Source organism: Equus quagga, chromosome 22 (assembly GCF_021613505.1).
Source record: "Equus quagga isolate Etosha38 chromosome 22, UCLA_HA_Equagga_1.0, whole genome shotgun sequence".
Taxonomy (NCBI): domain Eukaryota; kingdom Metazoa; phylum Chordata; class Mammalia; order Perissodactyla; family Equidae; genus Equus; species Equus quagga.
In genome coordinates this window covers 12,725,133-12,732,007 of record NC_060288.1, presented here as the reverse complement: position 1 = coordinate 12,732,007, position 6,875 = coordinate 12,725,133, and the positions used below count along the sequence as shown (strand labels likewise).

The 6,875-nt window shown below is 42.4% G+C and overlaps 1 long non-coding RNA gene across 1 annotated transcript; it reads right to left on the bottom strand.

Moving 5' to 3' along the window:
- Positions 1 to 1,938: 1,938 nt before the first annotated feature.
- LOC124231663 (uncharacterized) lies at positions 1,939 to 5,465 on the bottom strand. Its single transcript, XR_006886642.1, has 3 exons — positions 5,168 to 5,465; positions 4,226 to 4,301; positions 1,939 to 2,463 (listed from the first exon to the last, which is right to left on the bottom strand). It is a non-coding gene; the product is annotated as an uncharacterized LOC124231663 (long non-coding RNA).
- Between the last annotated feature and the right edge of the window lie 1,410 nt (positions 5,466 to 6,875).

Below are 6,875 nucleotides of genomic sequence, written 5' to 3'. Positions count from 1 at the left end.
CTAAATATTTCATAATTGGGGGATGCTAATTTAAATAGTATTGTGTTTTTTATTTCAAATTCCACCTGTTCATTACTAGTACATAAGAAAGTGATTGACTTTTGTATATTAACCCTATATCCTGCAGCCTTGCTATAATCACCCAATTTTAGTTCCAGGAGTTTTCTTGTTGATTCTTTTAGATTTTCTACATAGACAATCATGTCATCTGCAAATAAAGACAGTTTTATTTATTTATTTATTTATTTATTTTTTAAAGATTGGCACCTGAGCTAACAACTGTTGCCAATCTTTTTTTTTTTTTTTTTCTGCTTTATCTTCCCAAACCCCCTGTACATGGTTGTATATCTTAGTTGCAGGTCCTTCTAGTTGTGGGATGTGGGACGCAGCCTCAGCGTGGCCTGATGAGTGGTGCCATGTCTGTGCCCAGGATCCGAACCCTGGGCTGCTGCAGCGGAGCACGCAAACTTAACCACTCGGCCACAGAGCCAGCCCCTAAAGACAGTTTTATATTTCTTCCCAATCTGTATACCTTTTATATCCCTTTGTCTCATTGCATTAGCTAGGACTTGCAATACAATTTCAAAAGGAGTAGTGGGAGTGAATATCCTTGCCTCATTTCTGATCTTAGCAGGAAAGCATGTAGTTTCTTAACGTTAACTATGATATTAGTTATAGTTTTTCGTTAGGTATTCTTTATCAAGTTGAGGAAGTTCCCCATCTATTCCTAGTTTGCTAATGTTTTTATCATGAATGAGTGCTGGATTTTGTCAAATGATTTTTATGCATCTGTTGATATGATCATGTGGTTTTTCTTCTTTGGCCTGGTGATGTGATGCATTATATTAATTGAATGAGCCTTGCATAGTTGGGATAAATCCCCATTGGTTGTAGTGTATAATAATAATAATTATTATTATTATTTTTTTTGGTGAGGAAGATTGGCCCTGAGCTAATATCTGTTCCCAATCTTCTTCTTTTTGCTTGAGAAAGATTGGCCCTGAGCTAACATCCATGCCAATCTTCCTGTATTTTCTATGTGGGACATCACCACAGCATGGCTTGATGAGTGGTATGCAGGTCCATGCCTAGGATCCAAACCCATGAACTCCCGGCCGCTGAAGCAGAGTGCAGAAATTAACCTCTATGCAACCGAGCCAGCCCCTGTCTAATTCTTTTTATACAATGTTGACTTTGATTTGCTAATATTTTGTTGAGGATTTTTCCATCTATGTTCATGAGAGATATTGGTCTGTGGTTTTCTTGTAATGTCTTTGTCTGGTTTGGTATTAGGGTAATGCTGGGCTTATAGAATGAGTTAGGAAGTATTCCCTCTGCTTCTATCCGGAAAGATTGCAGACAATTGGTATAATTTCTTTCTTAAAGGTTTGGTAGAATTCCCCAGTGAATCCATAGGGGCCTGGTGCTTTCTGTTTTGGAAGGTTATTATTTGTTGATTCAATTTCTAAACAGACACAGGTCTATTCTAATTTATTTCTTCTTGTGTAAGTTTTGGCAGATTGTATCTTTCAAGGAATTGGTCCGTTTCATCTAGGTTATCAAGTTTGTGGGCATAAAGTTGTTCACAGCATTCCTTTATTGGCCTTTTTATGCCCATGGTATGTGTAGTGATGTGCCCTCTTTCATTTCTGATATTGGCCATTTGTGTCTTCTCTTTTTCTTAGTTAGCCTGGTCAGAGACTTATCAATTTTATTGATCCTTTCAAAGAACAAGTTTTTGGGTCTGTTGATTTTCTATTGTTTTCTTGTTTTCAATATCATTGATTTCTGCTCTAATTTTTATTTTTCTTCTGCTTACTTTGGATTTAATTTGCTCTTCTTTCTCTAATTTCCTAAGGTGGAAGCTTAGAATATTCATTTTAGATCTTTCTTCTTTTACAATGTATGCATTCAATGCTATGAATTTCCCTCTAAACACTGCTTTTGCTGCATTCCACATATTTTAACAAATTATATTTTCATTTTCATTCAGTTCAAAATATCTTTAAATTTCCCCTGAGATTTTTTTCTTTGAACCACATGTTATTTACATGTATACCACTTAATAGTCAAGTATTTGGGGATTTTCCAGATATCTTTCTGTTCTTGATTTCTAGTTTAGTTCCATTGCGGTCTGAGAGTGGACGTTGTATGATTTCTATTCTTTGACAAATGTTAAAGTGTGTTTTATGACCCAGAATGTGGTCAATCTTGGTAAATGTTCCACATGAGCTTGAGAAGAATGAGTGTTCCACTGTCAGTGGATGAAATGGTCTACAGATGTGAATTATACCTAGTTGATTAATGGTGCTGTTGAGTTCAAGTGTCCTTGCTGATTTTCTGCTTGCTGGATCTGTCCATTTCTGATGAAGGGTGTTAAAGTCTCCAACTAAAATAGTGGATTCATCTTCTTGCAGTTTCTCCTTGCAGTTTTATCAGTTTTGCCTCACTTGTTTTGGTGCTCTGTTGTTAGGAAGATACAAATTAAGGATTGTTATTGCTTCCAAGTAACTTCTTAAGTGTTAGTACACACTATGTTGTACAATTTTATGTCCTGCTTTTTTTCCCCCACTAAATACATGATTTTTTTCCTAGGCACAAGTTCTTTTCATTCCATGAGGCCAGTATTTCCCAATCAACTTGGTTCAGACCAATTTGTGATGATTCACAGTATTGCTACAGCAAGATGCCATTTGTGTGCTCTGGGGAGTGGTAGGATGGGATACGAGACATCAGGTGGAGAACAGGTTGAGAGGGAGCCCTTGACAGCTTGCAGCTGTCATCAGCAAGAGAGATGGAAGAAGAACAAGCAGAAGCTTCAGTTGTCGGGTGAGCAAGCAGGTCAGCATCAGCAGAAGCTGGGCCAGCTGTGCTCCTTCCATCCTAACACCCAGCTGTTAGTACAGAGTTAGGACCAGGAATCCAAGGTGGAAGGCAGTTTGAGTGCTTCTTGAGAGAGAAGCCAAAGACGCGGGCAAAGGACAAGGCAAGGTTCAGAGTCCATGTGACTAGACATCAGGGTCAGCCCCACTCACCCAGGCTGTGTGTCCAGCAGGTCTGCTAGACAGAGCTTCCAGTCTCTATTCTGAAACTCAGGGAAATTTCTTATCTACCACCTTGGAGTTGTGCATAACTCCCTGCCTCCTGAACCACAGCTTGAAAGTGAGTCATGATAAATGCTTGACATGTAAACCCTCTTTAATAATTCCCTCTGGGAATTGCTTCAATTACTGCCCCATTCTATTTGTCTGGATGTGGGCGAAGCATTCCCCTGTCTTCTGGAACCCTGGCCTTGATTGGTCATGTCTATGCACAGAATGGAAATAGGAAAAAGAATTCTAAAGAAAGGATTGGGCAATGTTAAAATAGGAGGTTGGGTGAGGGGTGGAATTAACAGCAATGCCCTTAATGCTGCTGCGTCAGCTGGCTTTCAGACTGTTCTTCCGTTCCGAGCCTCCAAAGTGTGCTCACAGTGCAGTCACGCCCTAGGCCTCAGGACTTCCAGGCTCCTTACACAACAGCACCCCTGAGAAAGCTTTCAGTGCTAACCAACTCACTAGCTCCAAAGGTAAGGGTTGGCCTTACCTTGCCCTCTGAGAGGGGCTTTGGCATCTTTTGTGGACTGAAATTTCTCCTGAGGCATCTTTTGTTTTCAGTGGAACACAGTTGTTACTTTTCCATAACAGATTAACAGAGAATGCTCTGTAATTGGCCGTAGGATGTTGTAATAAGCATTATCTTGAAACAAGGAGACCCGGTATAGAATCCACACGAGAGGATTTTTTCACTACAAACACTTGAAGCCTCAAACTTTGAATCAATGTATGACTAAGTGCGGAGGAAGGACCAGTAAGAGCAGAGCAGGCGAGAAAAGGATACAGTGATGTAGTCAGGATGCAGAGTCAGACACTCCTTGGTTCCTTCCTGCTTTGTTATTGTCCAGCTTTGTGCTCACTAGTCACTCCGAGCTTCAGTTTCCCCCACAAGAATTCCCAGCATGGCCTCTCAGAACGGGGTTACTTATTCAGCATCTGTTTACAGAGCACCTACTAAGTACAGTGAGCCCTGTAAAGCAGAGCCATGAGTTCATCTTCCATCCCAGATGCTTAGCACAGTATCTGGCACATTTTAAGCATTAAACCAAAGCTGATTGAATAAGTACATAAATGCATACGTGGGAAAAAAAATGAATGAAGAAGAAATGAATCAATATAGAAGTACTGACCTTTGAGAATCTGCTTGGAAGAACTGAAGTTCAAGCTGAAGTACTAGTTTGATGTCTCTAGCAATCACCAGCACAGCTGTGGACGTAAATGGAAACAAAAGAGTTGACTCGCTTAAAAATATGCAGCACGGAGAAGCAAGGTTGCTAGGAAAGTGATGGAAGGCCCGAAGTTAACTGGCTCCATTGTGTAAGGAGTAATGTGGCCCAACAAGACGGTTGGGTCAATTTCGTTAACGCCTTAGTGATTAATTTCTTAGTTAATAATTGACGCATCACGGCAGTAAATCCTGAAAACTGAAATGTCAATTGTTTCATTATTTTGGATTCTCGTATCTGGATCCTACTTATAGTCACCATGTAACACATGGAAACACCAGGAAGGGAAGGTACATTTGTAACATTCTGGAATATTTAAATGAATTCAAATACAATAAATTTAAATAAAATCTCCTAGGTTAACTGAAGAGGGATGAGAGTAGTCAAGAAGGGACTGACTGCCCTAAATACCTGGGTGCTCTAAACAGGCCCTCATTTAGGATTTGAGACTCTCAGAGCAGGGCTGCCATAGAACAAGGTCACCCCCCATATAACTGGGGGGACTAGTTTAACAGGAAGAGCTCTACAGATTTTTGCCTTGTCATTTCCTCTTTAAATACAACAGAAAAGTCCATTTAGCTGGGATTCTGGAACACTGCCAACTCTTCCTGTCCTATCTGATTGTAAAATTCAACAAGGGATCATAAATAATAGACTGCAGTCCAAAAATACATTTGGGGAATCCTGTCAAATAGAACGACTGACGTCAATGACTTCTGCACAGCCTCTGATGTTTAGTCCCAACAGTGAGAAGCGAGATCACTGGTTCTCTGAGTGGAGCTGAGCGAAGGGAATGAAGCAGAGCAGAGGCTCGGCACAGCCCAGGCAGCCCTGGTGCTCACTTACCTATCACTGCATAATAAATTTCCCCAGAACTCAGTGGGTTAAAACCACTGTTCCATGACTTTGTGGGCCAGGAATTCAGGAGAGTTCAACTGGACAATTTTTATGCTCCACGTGGCATCAACTGAGGTCAGTCCAGTGGTGGTCAGCTGGCAGAGGCCTTATCTGGAGAGTCCAACATGGCTCCACTCACACGTCTAGAGCCTTCGTGGGCTTGGCCGGAACACTGACCACAGCGTGTTCTTGTGGCTCTATGGCATGGCAGTCTCAGGGCAGTCAAGTTCTCACATTTTGGCTCAGGGCTCCTAGAAAAAGAGTTCCAAGAGACCTTGGTGGAAGCTGCAAAGCTTCTTATGTCCTCACCTCAAAGGTTCCAGAATGTCACTTCTGTAGCATTCTACTGATGGGGCAAGTCACTAAAGCCAGCCCAGCTCTAAGGAGAAGGGCATTAGATTCTACCTCTCAACGGGAGAAGTAGCAAGAATTTGTGGCTATGATTAACTTAGAACGTGAGAGAATGGAAGAAATTTCTACCCAGTGGCAGTGGGCCACCTCCACAAACATCCTTTCACTTCTCCGCTCCTTCTCCAGTAGCAGGAAGGAGACTGGAGAGCTGCAAGGCAGGTCTTGGACACATCCTCCCAACCCCTCTCAGAGACAGAGGGGCACTGCGTCTATCCGTGGAGACCTGGGGACCCAGGGCCTTCCCTGTGAGTACCTTTCTCTGAAACGAAGAGCTTTCTCTGACCTCTCCCGCTAAGCTTCCAGCCCATCTCATCTACAAACTCTTATGCCTTTGGAGCTCTTCAAAAACTGGAAGTGCTCTTCCTACAGCAACGTATTAGACTTGGTGAGTAAACCAAAGCAGAGGTCCCAAACCTGGGGCATCCCATAAACATTCCAGTGCAGGCCTTCCTCATGTGTTAAAGATGTTATATCACAAACTTTTCTATTATGCTCTTTCAGTGCCTAAACACTGTGAAGCAAGATCATGGGTGAAGGCTCGGCCCAGTGGCACAGCGGTTAAGTGCGCACATTCCGCTTCGGCGGCCAGGAGTTCTCTGGTTCAGATTCCAGGTGCCAACATGGCACTGCTTGGCAAGCCATGCTGTGGTAGGCGTCCTACATATAAAGTAGAGGAAGATGGGCACAGATGTTAGCTCAAGGCCAGCCTTCGTCAGCAAAAAGAGGAGGATCGGCGGCAGATGTCAGCTCAGGGCTAATCTTCCTCAAAAAAAAAAAAAAAAAAAGATCATGGGTGAAGACAATGTATGCATTCCACAACAGACATTTATTGCCTTCAACCATGGAGGAAGCACAGAGCTGGACTCTAGCAGTAAAAAGGAGAAGGAGGAGACACATGGTCTCCTCACACTAAGTGGGTCATCGGTAATAACAATAGCCCAGCACTTTATAAATATCTTTTCAAAAGCCTCTGAATAAGGACTATCATTTAACCTCAGGTACAGATGAGGAAGGAATCAGGCTCAGAAAGGTTAGGTGACTTGTCTAAGGACACAGAGTGAGGAGGTGACAAAACTGGGATTAGAACCTAGGTCAGGCCATGGAACCTCCTCTTAAGAGATAAAAATCCTCTCATAGGTAAGAAGCAAGATGCACTTCTCGGTGAACCAGAGAGGTTTACTGAAGGTGCTGGTCTCCTGAACACTCTCTGCCTCACGTGTCGATCACTGCAGCTAAGACTGGAAGA